Source organism: Terrapene carolina, unplaced genomic scaffold (genome assembly GCF_002925995.2).
Source record: "Terrapene carolina triunguis isolate 2854851 unplaced genomic scaffold, T_m_triunguis-2.0 Scaffold131, whole genome shotgun sequence".
In the NCBI taxonomy this organism is placed as follows: domain Eukaryota; kingdom Metazoa; phylum Chordata; order Testudines; family Emydidae; genus Terrapene; species Terrapene triunguis.
In genome coordinates this window covers 28,299,965-28,319,095 of record NW_020664482.1, presented here as the reverse complement: position 1 = coordinate 28,319,095, position 19,131 = coordinate 28,299,965, and positions in this window count along the sequence as shown.

Below are 19,131 nucleotides of genomic sequence, written 5' to 3'. Positions count from 1 at the left end.
AGAAACATATCTTGAGTTATCACCCAGCTCAGGAACAAACACAGGGTTATGCTGTGACTCGAGTTTTGTTTGTCTTGCCTGTTTCCTGAAATTAAAAACAAACCATGATGTGGAGTATGTTCATGAACATGTCTTTTATGAAAAACTTAGGTCCTCCTTCTCCCTTGTACACAGGTACAATATAGACCAGGGGTAGGCAACCTGCGGCATGCGAGCTGATTTTCAGTGGCACTCACAGTGCCCGGGTCCTGGCTACCGGTCCGGGGGGCTCTACATTTTAATTTAATTTTAAATGAAGTTTCTTAAACATTTTAAAAACCTTATTTACTTTACATATAACAATAGTTTAGTTATATATTATAGACTTATAGAAAGAGACCTTCTAAAAACATTAAAATGTATTACTGGCACGCGAAACCTTAAATCAGAGTGAATAAATGAAGACTCGGCACACCACTTCTAAAAGGTTGCCAACCCCTGATATAGACTAAGAACACTGAATCTTTATTACAATCCTCAGCTGCATAGATTAGTATGTACCATGCCAATTAATCATGATAAAAGTGTACTCAGTGGCCGTGGATGTTAACTAAAAACACTTGCTGAAGTAAATTGCAAATGTTGGGCCAAATTTCCCTCTCATTTACACCTTCATGGACTGTGCTGCAGAGGCTTAACTGAGGCCAAAATTGAGCCTGCTGTATTGTGGAGATATAGAATGTCGCATTAATGCAAGTCTCCTCTCAGTCCTCTCCTCTCCTCTCACCCCCCACCCCCTTCATCTTCTTCCACTTTCAGTACCTAGAACAGTCTCCCATTTTCTATCTCAAGCTCCACATATGCTTCAGCTCCTCCTTAAAATTTCCTCATTCTCCCAAGTAATCTCTGTATTCCCTCCTTTCCCTCAGCTGTTGAGTTGTCTTGTCTACCTTACATTAGAAACTCATTACAGCAGATAACGTATTATACAGTTTATAAAGCACTGTGCAAGTCAACAGCACTACACATATGATTAATAATAAATAAGATGGAGACTCTGCAGTAAGGGGCCAGATCATATAAAGTGTATAGTTAACTTTTCCAAGCCCCTTATAATCTGAAATGAAGCCCACTTTCCCCTTCTCCAGTGTTTGCAGATGGCCCCTGTATGCTTAGACATCCACAACAGGTTTTATTTTTTCACTGAGGTAGTGCAGTATTAACTTGCTATAATTTTCCTTTAGTAATTTATAGTGTTTTTCTTTTCAATGTAGGATATGTAATGCTTTTTTGGTGCGACTTCTCCCACATCTCCTTAGATAATGGTTCTTGTACTGAATTTGCAGATATTTTAAGGATCTTCTACAGTGGGCTGTGTTGCTCTGTAGTTTAGCATGGCAGCCATATAAAAATGTTAGCTCTTGCATAGTATTGTGAGATTTAGTTGCTATGTTTTGGGATGCACATACACGCCTTAGTGACAGCAGGCATGAACCAAATGGCTTCTTAGGGCAGAGATGCCCCTCATTCTTTAAATACTTGGGGATGCTCTCATAGACAGTGCACAAAAAGTTTTGGGATGCATACAGAGCACAAGTAGCTGCTCAAAATGCCAATGATTGGGATAAATAGTGCTTAATTGGCAGGATCCTGGTCAGATCTCTCTTGAGTCTGATTGAGGTTGAATCAGGGGCGGCTCTATGTATTTTGCCGCCCCAAGCACGGCAGTCAGGCGGCTTTCAGGGGCATGCCTGCAGGAGGTCTGCCGGTCCCGCGCCTTTGGCGTACCAGCCGCCGAATTGCCGCCGAAACCGTGGGACCGGCGGACTTCCCGCAGGCATGCCGCCAAAGGCAGGCTGACTGCCGCCCCCACGGCGACCGGCAGGCCGCCCCCCGCGGCTTGCCGCCCCAGGCATGTGCTTGGTGCGCTGGTGCCTGGAGCCGCCCCTGGGTTGAGGAAAGGCAACCAGGCTGTATGAGCATTCTCTCATAAATCAGGCAGGACAAATATTGTAGGCTCAGCTTACCCTAGCAAGTCAGTTAAGGGGACTTATTAAAGGAGCTTGCATGGTCAGTCCTGGGGGAGGGAAACAAAGGTCTTGTTTGGGTGGTTATGTTAGGTAAAATGCCTAATAACTTAAATGTTTTTGATTAGTGCGGTCAATTAATCGCAGTTAACTCAAGGGATTAACTCAAAACAAATTAACTCGATTATAAAAATAATTGATTAATCGCAGTTTTAATCACACTTAAATAATACCAATTGAAATTTATTATAAATATTTTTGAATGTTTTTCTACATTTCAAATATATTGATTTCAATTACAACACAAAATACAAAGTGTACAGTGCTCATTTTATATTATTTTTATTACAAATATTTACAACTGCAAAAAAAACAAAAATAGTATTTTTCAATTCACCTTGTACAAGAATTGTAGTGCAACCCCTTTATAGTGAAAGTGCAACTTACAAATGTAGATTTGTTTTATGTAATTGCACTAAAGAATAAAACAGCGTAAAACTTTAGTGCCTACAAGTCCACTCGGTCCTACTTCTTGTTCAGCCAATTGCTAAGACAAACAAGTTTATTTATATTTACGGGAGATAATGCTGACTGCTTCTTATTTACAATATCACCTGAAAGCGAGGACAGGCATTCACATGGCACTGTTATAGCTGGCGTTGCAAGGTATTTACGTGCCAGACATGCTAAACATTTGTATGCCCCTTCATGCTTTGGCCACTATTCCAGAGGACATATTTCCATGCTGATGATGCTCCTTAAAAGAAACCTAATGTTTTAATTAAATTTGTGACTGAACTCCTTGGGGAGAATTATGTCTCCTGCTCTGTGATTTTACCCACATTCTGCCATATATTTCATATTATGGCAGTCTCAGATGACGACCCAGCACATGTTGTTTGATTTAAGAACAGAAAGAAGGTACCAATATGAGATTTCTAAAGATAGCTACAGCACTCATCCCAAGATTTAAGAATCTGAAGTGCTTTCCAAAATCTTAGAGGGACGATGTCATGTTGTCAGAAGTCTTAAAATAGCAACATTCCGATGCAGAAACTACAGAACCCGAATCACCAAAAAAGAAAATCAAACTTCTGTTGGTGGCATCTAACTCAGATGATGAAAATGAACTGGCATCATTCCACACTACTTTGGATCGTTATCGAGCAGAACCCGTCATCAACGTGGAAGCATGTCCTCTGGAATGGTGGTCAAAGAATGAAGGGGCATACAAATGTTTAGCATATCTGGCACGTAAATATCTTGCAATGCTGCCTATAACAGTGCCATGTGAACACCTGTCCTCACTTTCAGGTGACACTGTAAATAAGAAGTGGGCAGCATTATCTCCCGTAAATATAAACAAACTTATTTGTCTTAGCAATTGGCTGAACAAGAAGTAGGACTGAGTGCACTGGTAGGATCTGAAGTTTTACATCATTTTATCTGAGTGCAGTTATGTAACAAAACAAACAAACAAAAATCTACATTTGTAAGTTGCTGTTTCATGATATAGATTGCATTACAGTACTTGTATGAGGTGAATTGAAAAAATTACTTTTACTTTTTTACAGTGCAAATATTTGTAATAAAATAATATAAAGTGAGCGCTATACATTTTGTATTCTGTATTGTAATTGAAATCAATATTTGAAAATGTAGTAAACAGTCAAAAATATTTAAATAAATGGTATTCTATTATTAACAGTGCAATTAAAACTGTGATTAATCACGATTTTTTAAAATCTCACGATTAATCGCAATTTTTAAAAATAGTTTGACAACCCTAGTTTTGATATGATGTTTTTTGATTTAGTCTTAAACTAGATCAGATACAAAGTGGGTGGAGATTTTGGACTGTAAACACTGTTAATTTAAATCACCAGAAGCTACAAATAAATTCAAATACCAGAATTTTCTTTGCTTTACACGTCACACAAAGTTTGGGTATCTGTTCCATTATATTGAGACCAACTCTTCCACACAATTCTTTTGAGTTGATTTGTAAAAAATTATGATCCTCTATTGAAGTTGTCCAACATATACATAAAATAAGGAGTTAATTATTTCTAGATTCATTTCTTTGATCAGCAAAAACATTTAATTATGTAAAAAAATAACTTACCTCGCTCCTTTAACACTTTTACTTGACTTGTTTTTACAGTAATAGACACACTGTATTATTACACCAACTAGGAAAGCCAGTGCTACTGCAGGAAGTACAGTTACTAAAATCAAGTCCAAAGTATTCCAGAGTTGTTCACATTTGTGACCCATGTACCAGTAATCTCCCCAGAGGCCTCGGAAGTAAGGACATCTGCCAAATTAAAAAAAAGAAGTGTGTTTCTTAAAAGGAACAATATTCTAATTAAAAAAAAAACCCTTCAATAATTCAGAAAAAAGAAAACATTTTGTTCTGTTATTGAGTGAAGTATGTCAGGAGTCCACAGATCCATTACTTTTATGAAGCATTATCGATCTTAAAGTTTTATACCGCTGTCCACCACTGTCGTATCTGTGCACTTTCCATGTAAAATCAACAGCAATAGCAAAGTCCATAGGGAACTTCATGGAGTCTCTGGCTCTTCTGCCTTTTCAGGGTAAAAACCCTGCTTGGGGTAGGGTTTTTATAATTTTTTTTTTATTAATTTACTTTTATTTTTAAAGCTGGTTTCTTTCAGGGTTTTGTTTGCTATTTACAGTTTTTTTTCTGTAGAAGGTGTGTCAGTGTGATGAATGTCATGCTTGTGGTAGAAATGCCTTTTTGAAGATTTTCCAGCATTTTCTAATGAGAGTCAGACTCTGGATTTGCCTAATGCTCTCTGGAAGTTTGTTCCATAGTTGGAGCCCCTCCACTGAGAATACTTTGCTTAGCCATTCTTTTTAATTTATATTAAAGTGGATTTGTATGTTTCATTATAAATATCAATTTTCACAATGTTGTATATTGTATGCAGTGTTGTTGTAGCTGTGTTGGTCCCAGGATATTAGAGAGACAAGGTGGGTGAGGTGATATCTTTTATAGGACCAACTGCTGTTGGTGAAAGAGACAAGCTTTTGAGCTTACACAGAACTCTTCTTCAGGTCCAGGAAGTGTACTCAGTGTCACAGCTAAACACAAAGTGGAACAGATTGCTTAGCATAAATAGTTAACACACATTTTACATATTTAACTACTTATGCTAAACAATCTGTTCCACCTTGTGTTTAGCTGTAGCCTCACGCATCCTGTCTCTCTAATGTAGTATATTGTCATTTTCAAATTGCATTGAGCTGAAATGTAGGCATATATGATTTGCCATATTGATCCATCTAATTAGGTATTCTACCTCCAGGAGTTGCCCCATTTCATTTGTTTAATCAACTGGGCAATGCTATAACTGCATATGGGAGAAATTCTTTCCCAAATCCTGTAGCTGATCAGACTGTGCCCCAATACATGGCATTAGATTATCATTATTAATATCTCAATTTGCATAGCTATAAATGTGATTCATGGCCATAAAGTTATCCTACTCTGGTATTTGAGTTAACAACTTTCTGTAGCAAAACATTTCAGAGACTGACTACAGTATATGCCACATAAAGGACTAATATGCTGGATACAAAAGATTAATTTGGTACTTATATTTTCAGCTCAAATGGCTAGATATCTTTAAAAAGGAAAGATGATTTTGAGGATGAGAAGAGGACGCTAGTTTTAGTCTCATTTAAAGAGTGTATTTTAATGGATGTAAAAAGCATTTAGTGCCTTAGGTACACACTTGTGTGTGATATCATAAATCAAAATAAATTAGGAACATAAAATTATGCAAAATGGGGGAGTTAATGTTATTACTGTTTGAGAAACTTTCTTCTGTTTTTCCTATGTATTTAAAATTGTAACGAATATTGCATTAACCTAAGTTTTGGCATGTAGTTTGCCTTTTTGGGGGGATGGGGCGAGGCAATGTCTCCTTGTGTTTAATTGTTTGTTTTTGAGGGTGGGGTTAGAGGAAGCAGGAAGAAAACAGAATTAAAAGGAAGCTACGGCTTCAGTCCTACAACTGGCTCCATACAGGCAAACCCTTGCACCCACAAAGAGCATTCCTGACTGTGCATTTACAGTACTCCATAGTGACAGAATTGTAACACCACTCCTAAGCTCAAGGCCATCCTTACGCAAAGCACGCAGCTGCGTAGGGCACCAGGAAATTTGGGGCACCAAATTTCCTGGTATCCTGCGCAGCTGGGTGCTGCTCCAGCCCCTGCTCTGGCTCCGCCCCAGCCCTGCCCCTGCTCCGCCCCCACTCCCCTGAAGATTGCAGCCAGGCCGGACCCTGTACTCACCGTGTGGTAAGTAGAGCGACCTGGCCCCAGCCTGCTCCACTCCCCTGGCTCCCAGGCTTGGGGGGAGGAGGAAACCGCCCCCCAGCACTCGCCGGCGGCACGGCTGGGAGCCAGGGGAGCGGAGCAGGCTGGGGGCCGGGTCACTCCACTTCCTGCCGGAAGTGGCCAGCCCCCGTCCTCCATGGAGGCCAGCCCCCCCCTCCCGTGGATGCTTGGGGTGAGGCTCCACACAGCCCCTCCCCCCATAGGCCTGGGGCCAGTCCCCTCCCCTGCTCCCGCCCATGGAGGCCTGGGGCCAGCCCTCCCCACTTCCCCCCATGGAGGCCCTGGGGGCTGCATAGGGCACCAAAATAGCTAGAGACGGCCCTGCTTAAGCTAGCAGAAATTTTGTACTGTGCATGATTCAGTTAGGGTGACCAGATGTTCCGATTTTATAGGGACAGTCCCGATTTTTGGGTCTTTTTCTTATATAGGCTCCTATTACCACCCACCCCCGTCCCGATTTTTCACATTTGCTGTCTGGTCACCCTAGATTCAGTTGTTATTTTTACTACAATATCCCAGACAATTAAGACTAAACACATGTGGCATTTGAAGTTTGGGTCAAGATTTTAAAAAATATTAACTTAAATTTAGGCGTCTATATGTACATTCAAGCTCCCAAATAAGGGGCCTAATTTTCAAAAGTTCTGACCACTCAGCAACTCCTACCAATGGTTGCTCTGCACTTTCGAAAAATCAGACCACTTGGGGGAGCCTAAATGTTGATGTAAAAACCTAACTGTAGGCTCCTATATTTTAAAGCCTCTGCCTTCAAGTTCTTCTGTTTTTGAGATACCCACCCACAAAAAAAGCATCTTAAATTCTTGTACTTAAACAGATTTTGCTCAAGCTTAAGATAAAACAGAACATATTTGAGACAATTATTAGCATGAGAAAATGGCGGGTTATATGTCTTCTATGCAACTTTAACAATAAAGTTTATGGCTTACATATGCTGTAAAATATAGCAATGTTAGGACCTGATCCTGAATCTGATTATTGTGAACAGCCATCTGTGCCTGTGCAGAGCCCAAAAGAAGACAGGGGTCAACCTTCATGGATCAGATTGCAGGGGCCTCGTTTACTTTATCAGCAATAATATATTGTAGATGCCTCACTTACATAGCACATCCAAAATACTTACTTGCAAAAAGGTTTGTTGTCTTTACACCCGCAAACAATATCCTTTGGACAGAAGCCTTCTGTATTACCCAAGCAATTACTGAAGTCGGCAATGTCAGTGCAATTGGCTGTAAATTAAAAGACAAACACAACCAACACTTCAACTGTAAAGTAATGCAGATGAGCATGCTGGATATTTGTCTGCATCAGAAACTCAGGATTTATGTGAAATAATCTTTAAACTGTAAGTCTTGCCCCTCCCCCCCGTGAATAAGAATTGCTGTTTGATAGTTCTGAACCACTTTGAAGCCTCATTATTTCCTCCTTTTAAACGTGAAGCCTTACCCCCACAAGTTATTTTATTCTGAATCTGTATCCTACATTCTCATTTGTCCTCCATTAGCCAGTAAATCATACCCATCAGATGTAAGTATTATGATTTAATAACTGTGTTGCCATATCTGAATTTCTCTCAACGTGGTCATTTAAACCTTGCTAGACACCAGAAATCACGAGGCCTGCAAAACCTGTTAGAGGATCAGACTTTTACCTTTATTACAGAATTTTTTAGTTAGATTTTTGGCTGACAGTTGACAAAATCAAGACACTGCAATAGCATACTAAATTCATCTAAGTATAGAATCAATGGCAGGAAGTGATGTCACAATGAGCATGGCCACTTAGGGTATATCTTGACTGCAGAAGTAATGATGTCATGAGGTGTCACCCTCACTGCCGGACTAGCGCCTCCTCTTGGTCATGCTGGGGATTAACTCAAGGCCGACACCCAGGTCCATTGTCTGCACACCGGCACTTTGTTTCTGTTCCAGCCTATGGCTCCTCTCTCAACTCACAGAACTGCAGCGTCCTCTTTGCGACTCACCCCTCTGGCTGTGTCACCATCCAGGTTTCCTTCAGTGTTTCCCCCTTCTGGCGGGGGGTGGGGAGGGGAGGAGGTATCTCTGTCTAACAGTCCAGCCACTTCCCCTGTGGTGAGTGGGGAGGGACCCAGGCCCACCCACTACTCTGGGCTCCAGGCCAGGGACCCTGTAAATAGCAGCCTCTTGCTGCTCCTCAGTAACCTCCATCAATGCTGTCATTTCTTGTGGGTACTGCACGCATGGGAGGGACACAAGGGGATGGGGGCACGTGACCTCCCAACGTGACCCTCCATGTGACTCCTCCCCACCCCACCCTCATCCCGGGGCCCCCACACTCTCCCCGTCCCCTCTGACACCCCCCTTACCTGTCTAAAATTCTAAAACAGATGGAGTTGCAAAATAATGCTTTTGGCCCCTGCTGGCACCTGTACTTCCAGGTGTCATTGAAGATCCAGCAGCACCCCAAATTGAATCCTTCTTTCATTTAAGAAGTTTAGGAAGGACAATCACCCCACTTTCCCTTAACACACTATCAGTGCCTCCCCTTATGTCCAAACTAAGGTTCTGCCAGCTTACCTTTATCTAAGGGTATGTTCACTACCAACGTTAAAACACTGCCGCGGCAGCGCTTCAACATGGCTGTGTAGTCGCGGTACCAGTGCTGGGAGAGAGCTCTCCTAGCGCTATAAAAAAAACCTAGCCCCACGAGGGGAGTAGCTACCAGCTCTGGTGCACTGTCTACACTGCCACTTTGCAGCGCTGAAACTTGCATCACTCAGGGGTGTGTTTTTTCAGGCTAGAACATTCTTTGTACCATATACAACTCATAAGTCCATCTGCAAAGGATCAAGGAAATATGAAGGCTCCAGAGTACCTTAAAGTCCTCAGTCCCTTGGTTAGCATGCTCCCATCAGTATATGTTCATAGTCCAGAGGCTGGAGCAGGAATCAAAACCACTGTTTAAACACCTTCCCTCCCCCTCTTCCCCTCTTGAGGACTCCTGACCAACTTAACAGCACAATACATATGCTAACAAAACTTAAACAAAGCCTTTGTTTAAGTTTGTTAGCATATGTATTGTGCTGTTAAACCCGTAAAAAGAATGAATGCCCTCCCTAGCCTTAAGGAGCAGAGTGCAGCTCCACCCCACCCCCCCTCTGGGGGGGGGGGCTAGCCATCCCAAATCTTTCCAGTACCCCATACCCACTAAAAATCTCTTGCTGGTACTGCGTACTGGAGCGTACCGCCCTACTTGCACTCCTGGTTCCAGTTCAGGGCTCTCGAGCTAGGTAAGCAGAATCAGGATTCTTTGACTCTGACAATACCCTGAGCTTCTTTGCCTCTCCTCTCCTGGATCTCTGCAAGCTCTCCTGCCTGTCCCCTCCTGGGATGTTGTCTTTGGGCAGCTCTTGAGTAGCTTGCTGGCAGGAGCTCCTTTCAGTCTGCTCACTCCTCTGGTAGCCACCATGCCACTCTGCTTCCCAGCTACTGTGCGACTTCCAATCAGCAGTGGCCAGCAGTGCCTGTATTAACCCTTTGGTCACTGGTCCAGTGTAGGGTAAATAAACCTCAGGACACAGGGATATTAGCAATCTTCACTAGCTATGGATAGATCACAGGATGGGGCAGCCTGCTTCCAGATGCCAATGGCAACCCACTTCTGGATTGGTATGGGTGCCCTCATGTGTCTCCTGGTGCTGAAGGGTCAGGGCAAGCTCCTCATGTAGCTCCATGAAGGTGTCCTTCCTCATGCTGAAGTTCTGGAGCCACTGCTGGTGATCCCCATATGCATGACAAGGTAGTCCCAACCACTCTGTGCCTGTGGTTCTGCTCCAGAACCACTGGTCAGCATGGGAATTCCATAGCTATTAAGCTCACATTAGATGTCTCTGCTTCGCCATGTCTGCATGCAGCCTGCATGATCTCCTAACCAAGATCTCTGCTTCCTTCTCAGGCAACAAGTCACTGCTGAAATGCCTTCTCTTTGCCTCTAGTTGTAAAAACAGGTGTGGCATTAATGCCAACAGCTAGAATAGGTCATGGTCCTGAGCTGGAGCCATGCCTTGGCATCTGCTGGAATGGTGGCTGCTGACAGAAGTGAGGATCATACAGAGGTGGAAGTACTTTAGTTTACTGCATTGGTGGGCTACGTATTCTTATGCCCAGGAGCCCAGGGAGGATACAAGTTCTCTCACAATACACTGGGAAAAAATGCATAAAGCGGATCAGCTTAGTGCAGCACTAAGAACCATGGGCTATCCCACCAGAAATACTAGTATCTAGCCTGGGTTAGTGCAGTGCCAATGTGGACACAGATAAAGTGTCGCTTAGCATCATGTACAGGCCACATCCAGGCTTCCCATACCTTGCTGCTCAGACCCAGGTGAACTGCAGTGAAGGCATACCCTTAGGGTATGTCTACACTACGAGAGTAGTTCGATTTTAGTTAAATCGAATATGTGCAATCGATATTAGAAAGTCGAACGTGTGTGTCTACACTAAGGACAGTAATTCGACTTTGTCAGTCCACACTACCAGGGAAAGCGTCGACATTGGAAGCAGTGCACTGTGGGCAGCTATCCCACAGTTCCCGCAGTCCCCGCTGCCCAGTGGAATTCTGGGTCGAGCCCCCAATGGCTTCTGGGTAAAAAATTGTGGCGAGGGTGCTTTTGGGTAACTGTCGTCATCCGTCAGTCACTACCGCCCTGCCTCCCTCCCTGAAAGCGCCGGCGGGAAATCAGTTCGCGCACTTTTTGATCAGTGACAGCGCGGACGCCACAGCACTGCGATCATGGATCCCGCTGCGACCATCGCTGCAGTTGTGGCCGTTCTCAACGCCTCGCACCTTATCATACACCTTTCCCAGAGGCAGATGCAGAGAAATCAGGCGAGGAGGCTACGGCAGCGGAGTGAGGGCCTGAAGTCGGAGAGTAGCACAGAGCTGTCAGAAACCACGACACCCAGCGCCGAGGACATCACGTTTGCAATGGGGCATGTGGATTTTGTTGAACGGCGATTCTGGGCCCGGGAAACAAGCACGGACTGGTGGGACCGCATAGTGCTTCAGGTCTGGGATGAATCCCAGTGGCTGCGAAACTTTCGCATGCGGAAGGGGACTTTCCTGGAACTTTGTGAGTTGCTGTCCCCTGCCCTGAAGCGCAAGGACACCCGCATGCGAGCAGCCCTGACTGTCCAGAAGCGAGTGGCCATAGCCCTCTGGAAGCTTGCAACGCCGGACAGCTACCGGTCAGTCGCGAACCACTTTGGCGTGGGCAAATCTACCGTGGGGGTTGTTGTCATGCAAGTAGCCAAGGCAATCGTCAAGGTACTGCTGTCAAAGGTAGTGACCCTGGGAAACGCGCAGGCCATCATAGATGGCTTCGCTGCGATGGGATTCCCAAACTGCGGTGGGGCTATAGATGGGACTCACATCCCTATCCTGGGACCGGGCCACCAGGCCAGCCAGTACATCAATAGAAAGGGGTACTTTTCAATGGTGCTGCAAGCACTGGTGGACCATCGGGGACGGTTTACAAACATCTACGTCGGATGGCCGGGCAAGGTTCATGACGCTCGCGTGTTCAGGAACTCTGGTCTGTTTAGACGGCTGCAGGAAGGTATTTACTTCCCGGACCACAAGATAACTGTTGGGGATGTGGAGATGCCTACAGTGATCCTCGGGGACCCAGCCTACCCGCTAATGCCCTGGCTCATGAAGCCCTATACTGGCGCCCTGGACACAGAAAAAGAACTGTTCAACTACCGGCTGAGCAAGTGCAGAATGGTAGTGGAGTGTGCTTTTGGCCGTCTCAAGGGGAGATGGAGAAGCTTACTCACTCGCTGTGATCTCAGCGAAACCAATATCCCCATCGTTATTGCAGCTTGCTGTGTGCTCCACAATCTGTGTGAGAGCAAGGGGGAGACCTTTATGGCGGGGTGGGAGGTTGAGGCAAATAGCCTGGCTGCTGATTACGCCCAGCCAGACAGCCGGGCGATTAGAAGAGCCCAGCGGGACGCGCTGTGCATCCGGGAGGCTTTGAAAGCCAGTTTCCAGACTGAGCAGCGTCACCAGTGACTTTTAAGTTTGTGGACACAGAAGCTGAACTTGCCCCCGTTTCTTTACCCAGTTGCCGTCGACTATCCTCTCCAATTACATACCCCCTTCACCCCCTTCCCAAAAAATAAAATCTGTTCTGTTTTGTTCATGGACACCGTTGTCTTTATTACTGTTTTCACGGGAATGTTTTAAACCTGGGACGCAGACTGTGGCGGGGAGCGGGTTTAGGGTTGTGATGCAAATGATGCTTCTAAACTCCAGGAATGACAGGCTCCGCGATGGTGGACTGGTTGTTTCAACGGAGCCTGCCAGCCCTCCTGGCCGGGACTGCGTGTATGTGTCGGCTATGTGACTGTCTTGCAGGGGGAGGAGGGTTACAGATCCCCTGCTGCGCGGCTCTGTGATCCAGGGTAAGGACCGCTGCATAAGATCTGTAACTGCCCTCCCCCGCCACCAAGTCACAGAGCAACACCACCGCCCCCACCACACAGAACATGAAAACCACCTCCCAGACTGACCAGGATAACTAGTCACTGCACTGTATATGTGCCCTGCTGCTGCACCTGCCCCCTGCTAAAGGTGACTGTCCTGTCCAATGACCAAGGCCCTTCCCCCCCCTCCAGACAGACTCCCCTCCAAAAGAAGAGGATGGAAACAGAAATGAACAGAAACGTATTCTTTATTAACAACCGCACATGGAACGGGGGGGTGAAACTTGGACGGGGTCTTGTGTGAGGCGGGTAGGAAAGGACTTTTCAAATTTTGGGGAATGAGAGCCTTCTAGTGGTAGAGCAGTCCGCAGGGGTGGAGTGAAATTTTTCCCGGCCCCTTCCACCCCTCCGTGTTTGGACTTTGGGTGAGGGGGGTATGGGACTTGGTGGCGGGGCAGGGCAGTTACAGAGAGACTGCAGCGGGGCTCTCTCCTCCTGCCTCCGGTCCTGCAGAACATCCACAAGGCGGCGGAGCGTGTCCGTTTGCTCCCTCATTAGTCCAAGCAGCGTTTGAGTAGCCTGCCTGTCCTCCTGTCGCCACCTCTCCTCCCGTTCAATGTTTGCCCGGTGCATTTGGGACAAGTTCTCCCTCCACTGTGTCTGCTGGGCTGCCTGTGCTCGGGAGCATTCCATTAGTTCAGCAAACATGTCTTCCCGTGTCCTCTTCTTCCTCCTCCTAATGTGCGCTAGCCTCTGGGCAGATGTGGCTGTGGGAATTGGAAAAAGGGAGTGAATTCCTGAGACAGAGCAATGTATCTGTGAACAGAGAACATAGTCTTTCTCTGTGAACAAGACCATGCAGAGCACCTATCACACGCGCACTGAGGACAAGGTCGAATTTTCGGCCCTCGCCTACAGTGCCTGCGGTCTTGCTGTGGCGAGCTGAGGAGCAGGGCAGGACACCGGACTTTGTCTAGATGGCAAACATGGTAAGCCGTAGACTTGTGGCCGCTTAAAACTTTAAGAGTGGCACTGGCCTCCTTTCACATAGAAAGCAATGCGAGTCTCTGCTGGCAGCAATCCTGCAAGCATGAACTCTGGCCCTGTCCCAGCCCCTCGCGGCTGTAAACCGCGTGGCTGTAAACCGGCGGTTGCAGTTCTGTAAAGGGACGGGCAAGCAGTCCCAATACTAACTTTCCCCTACCTAATTCACAGCAGGGAGTCATGCCTGACATCACCCTCCTGAAGGTCTCCGAGAGCCAGAAGGAGAAGATGCTCCGGGACAGCCTGCAGAAACCGGGGCCATTTGCTGCACTGCTGTGCAAGGCCATGATCCCGGAGTACCTGCTGGCGTTGTGGCAGGGAAACGTGTCCTACCACGGGGGGCCTAATAAGCTGTCCCTGCCCAGGAACCTGCTGATGAGGCTTGAAAAACACCTGCAGGAGGTGTATGAGGAGTTCTCCCCGGAGGATGTCGCCTCGATCCCCGGTTACATTGACCAGTTCTTGGCTTAGGTGCCCTTGGAGGGACAAATGACTGCAGGGTTTTGGGCACTATAATCATGAAGCGGACATTGTGAGATTTTTTTAAAATGGTTCGGACTATATATTGAGGCGCCCAAAGACGGAGTAATCATGATACACTTTGCACTGATTCCCCTTTTGTTTGACTTTCCTGTTTACATGTTTTGAAGCACTTTACCCACTGTTAATATTTTCAATCTTCCTGTTTTGTTGCAAATAAATGTTTACATGTTTTAAAGCACTTTAGCTACTGTTAATATTTTAAATATGCCAGTTATGTTGTAAATAAATGTTTGGATATTTAAAACACTTACTGCTTGATCCTTCCCCTGAATCTGTGTCTGGGGTAACGGCTGGGGAGGGTTGGTAGGGGATCTCTGTCAGGGTGATGAAGAGCTCCTGGCTGTCGGGCAAATCAGCGTTGTAAGCGCTGTCTACTGCCTCGTCCTCCTCATCTCCTTCCTCCTCTTCCCCGTCCGCTGAGGAACCGGCCGCGGACAATATCCCATCCTCAGAGTCCACGGTCAGGGGTGGGGTAGTGGTGGCGGCCGCACCTAGGATGGAATGCAGTGCCTCGTAGAAACGGGATGTGTGGGGCTGGGATCCAGAGCGTCCGTTTGCCTCTTTGGTCTTCTGGTAGCCTTGTCTCAGCTCCTTGATTTTCACGCGGCACTGCGTTGCATCCCGGCTGTAGCCTCTCTCTGCCATGGCTTTAGAGATCTTCTCATAGATCTTTGCATTCCGTCTTTTGGAGCGCAGCTCGGAAAGCACGGACTCATCTCCCCACACAGCGATGAGATCCAAGACTTCCCGATCCGTCCATGCTGGGGCCCTCTTTCTATTGGATTGCACGGCCATCTCTGCTGGAGAGCTCTGCATCGTTGCCACTGCTGCCACTGCTGCTGAGCTCGCCACGGTGTCCAAACAGAAACTGCGCTTCAAACTGCCCAGACAGGAAAAGGAATTCAAATTTTCCCGGGGTGTGGCTGGTCAGAGCATCCGAGCTCGGACTGCTGTCCAGAGCGTCAACAGAGTGGTGCACTGTGGGATAGCTCCCGGAGCTATTACCGTCGATTTCCATCCACACCTAGCCTAATTCGATATGGCCATTTCGAATTTAGCGCTACTCCTCTCGTTGTGGAGGATTACAGAAATCGATTTAAGGAGGGCTCTATGTCGAACTAAATGGCTTCGTGGTGTGGACGGGTGCAGGGTTAATTCGATATAACGGCGCTAAATTCGACATAAAAGCCTAGTGTAGACCAGGCCTTAGATTCCAGACTCCAGAGAGGCAATAAGAACATCTATTCCATTGCTTTAGGGAGAGTAAGTAGGAAATTAAGAGAGAGGACATAAGATATCATGGGGGGAGGCAAAAGGAAGGGAGGGTCCCCCAACAAAGTACAATTCTTCCAACAGACCAGAAATTTCTCATCAAAGATCTCTGAGAAGGGTAGGAAGTAATTTGGGAGCATTTGAACAAAGGAGAAGACTAATACTGTTTCTACAGCAAACTTATATTAGCTGACAGAGCACAAATGGAAGTGACTCCTAGAGAACAAAAAAAGAAAGGTAAAGGTACATTTGGATTTTGTTTTTTTAGAGATGTCATGAGAAAACATTAAGGGAGTTAAATAAATAAACAAACAAACTGATTTGCAGTTCCATTAACATGTAGATAGAGGTGGGATGGGTTTCTTTTAAAAACAAATATATGCTTAAGCACTTTGCTGGATTAGGGACCATAGTATTGGAGCACCCTGTAGGACTGAGACCATGTAAAGTCTCCTGTGTAGCCACTCTATGCCGGCGGGAGAACTCTCCCGCCAGCATAATGAGCCCCCCACTAACAAGTGACAGTAGCTATGTTGATGGGAGAGTGTCTCTCTCCAACATAGCGCTGTCCGCATTGGCACGTTTGTTGGTGAAACTTTTGTCAGACGGGGGGTGTGCTTTTTCACACCCCTGACTGATAAAAGTTTTACCAACAAAAGTGACAGGTATTCTTATATCTCACATGCCTACTTTTCTATAGATTATCATAACCTTGCAGAATTCAAAAAGCCTAGAATGTCTAATAACAACATATACACAGTTAGTTATCATAAAAGCATCCTTACATCTTTGCTTTTTTCCTATTTCAACATCATTTCCACCTAGAACAAGAGAAGAATGTTGTCCACTAGGACAAAGTGTGAATAGGTAAGCAGGACTTTGCTTGAAAACATCATTTTTCTATATTGCAAAGAAACCTAAATATTTCTTACGTTCTGAAGCCTGTTCAGTCAGCAAAACACTCGACAGTAAGACAATGAGAGGTAAGAAGTCGCTGAAATTGGACATCGTGAAGCTGTTACAGTAAGAGACGACTCAAATTCTTCTCGTCTATTTGTTGAACAGCTGTTAAAAGTAACAGCTATTACTTTTGCTTTTATGATAGCAGATCAAAGATCATGGATTTTGAACTTGGTTTATGGCATCCTTCCCTGCACATAATTACAAATTAACCTCTCTCTAATAAACTTCCTGGCATTTTTATTAGCATATAAATCTTCTATGGTTACTAAATATGTCTATAAAAATCTTTACTATTAACCCCTTTCTTTCTGAACTCTTGTAATCATGTAAATAAAATCACGTTAGTGGCATAAAGGGTTAAAGAGATTCAATAAGAACATTTATTTGTTTAGCTCTGTTCTTTCTTTAATGTAGCTTTTCACAATAATTTAGTTTTCTGAGGACTGAAATACTGTGGGTGAAATTTAATGGTCTATGATATGCAGGAGGTCAGAATAGATAATCTAATGGTCCCTTCTGGCCTTAAACTATATGAAATCTATGAAACTGAAGCCTTATTAACACAATGAATATAAAGCATTTCATTAGTAAACATTTTTAGAATTAACAAAAAGATGTATAATGACTGTAGAAAAAAAATCTACCTTTTTCCTATTTGGCACAACTTCTGTGTAACAGTTATCAAATAAGAGAAGAGAAAAAGAAAAAAACAAAATGTCAAACCTAAAACATTCAGTAACACATTTTAGTATCTAATATTTCATTTTATGATTAATATTTGTACAGCAAAGATTCATGTATCTTACTTCACTGACACAAAAGCACCCAAAAAGTCTGTAATATTTCATTTCATTGGACTGGAAGAGGGAGAACACTGAAAGAATATTGTGGCCTGCATCTACCAAGACATCTTGATATCAGTTAGCTATAGAGCTAAGGTGATTCTGGAGGACATTGATCAAAAAGCCATTTACTCAGGAATAAATGCACTAACATTTATTAACATGCTGTCAGGCCAATAATGGCTTCCAAACATTTTCCCATTTGGAGTTTAGAAATGCTGAGACATTTTCATGTAATTTTATGTAAAGGAAGTGGGCTCTCTCTTTAGGTGCAATTGAGCTCTGCTTGATGCATACCCAGTGGAAATAAAGGTGGCTTTACTTTACCTTTTAAAACACACTCCTTTCAATCTTGGTTGGCCGAGCTCATTTTGGCCCCCAGCACAACTTAGAGCAGCTCAAGGTTGCTCTCATATGTACTTTACTATAATGGTCCTTAAAGGACCTTTCTGGATGCCAAGCATTATTGGAATATAGTATCACTCTATCCATACCTCTTTCCCCTGGCCATACCATAGTTTGGTTACAAAACACGTTCATGACATATTCCATTTTTTGCTATGATTTCTATGGCTGACAGTATTTGCACTTTGATTTTACCATCACTTCTCCCAAAGTTTAAAATGAAACACCTACATCTTTACTTTCTAATGCACATACGATCGTCCAAGTTTATACATCTTCAATTCTATTTCTGAAGGGAGGTATTTACAATTCCATGTTCTTTGCCCTAAGTTTCCAGTAAGACAAGCTGATAATTGTTACACTACAGAAATTTCCCCTGAACTTTATTCTTCCTGTATATGAGGAAATAAGCTTAGATTTATTTCGAACTGAACTTTAGCTTTATTCAGGCCACTGTCACAACCCTGTAGCTCTATTGACTTCAGTGGAGTAAACAAAGATCTTACACTTAGAATATGCTTTTCAGCCCACAGGTTCACATAGCACTTAAACTGACATGCAAACTATAGAGAGGGATCATTTATCCAGCACTGAAATGCAGCCATGATTTTAGCAGCACACAAAGACACTATATAAAAGTGAGTGGTAGTAGACCACTGCTGAGCCAGAAGTGCAGAGGGAAGGCAGGGAGGCAGAATGGACCCTGATACACCTGCAGGAAAACTGCAAGGACACTATCATGGTTTTCCTGGGGTTGGTCTTTTGGAAAAGTTAATGCAGGGTTTGGGCCAAGGGAATTGTACCAAGAAAGATAAAGATATCAATGCAAGCGTCCTCATAGGGTATGTCTATACTGCAATTAAACACCTGTGGTTGGCCTGTGTCAGCTGACTTGGGCTCACAGGACACAGACTGTGTGGCTATTAAATTGCAGTGGGGACGTTTGGGCTCAGGCTGGAACCTGGGGTCTTGAACCCTCAGTCCAGCCCAGAGCCCGGGCTCCAGCCTGAGCCCAAACATCTCCATTGAAATTTGATAGCACCACAGTCTGAGACATGTGAGCCCAAGTCAGCTGACACAGGCCAACCGCAGGTGTTTTATTGCACAGTAGACATAACCAAAGAAGTCTGATCAGACCCAATGTAACATCCTTAAGTGAAATTTGGTCTAGACTCTGGGATTAACATTCCTACA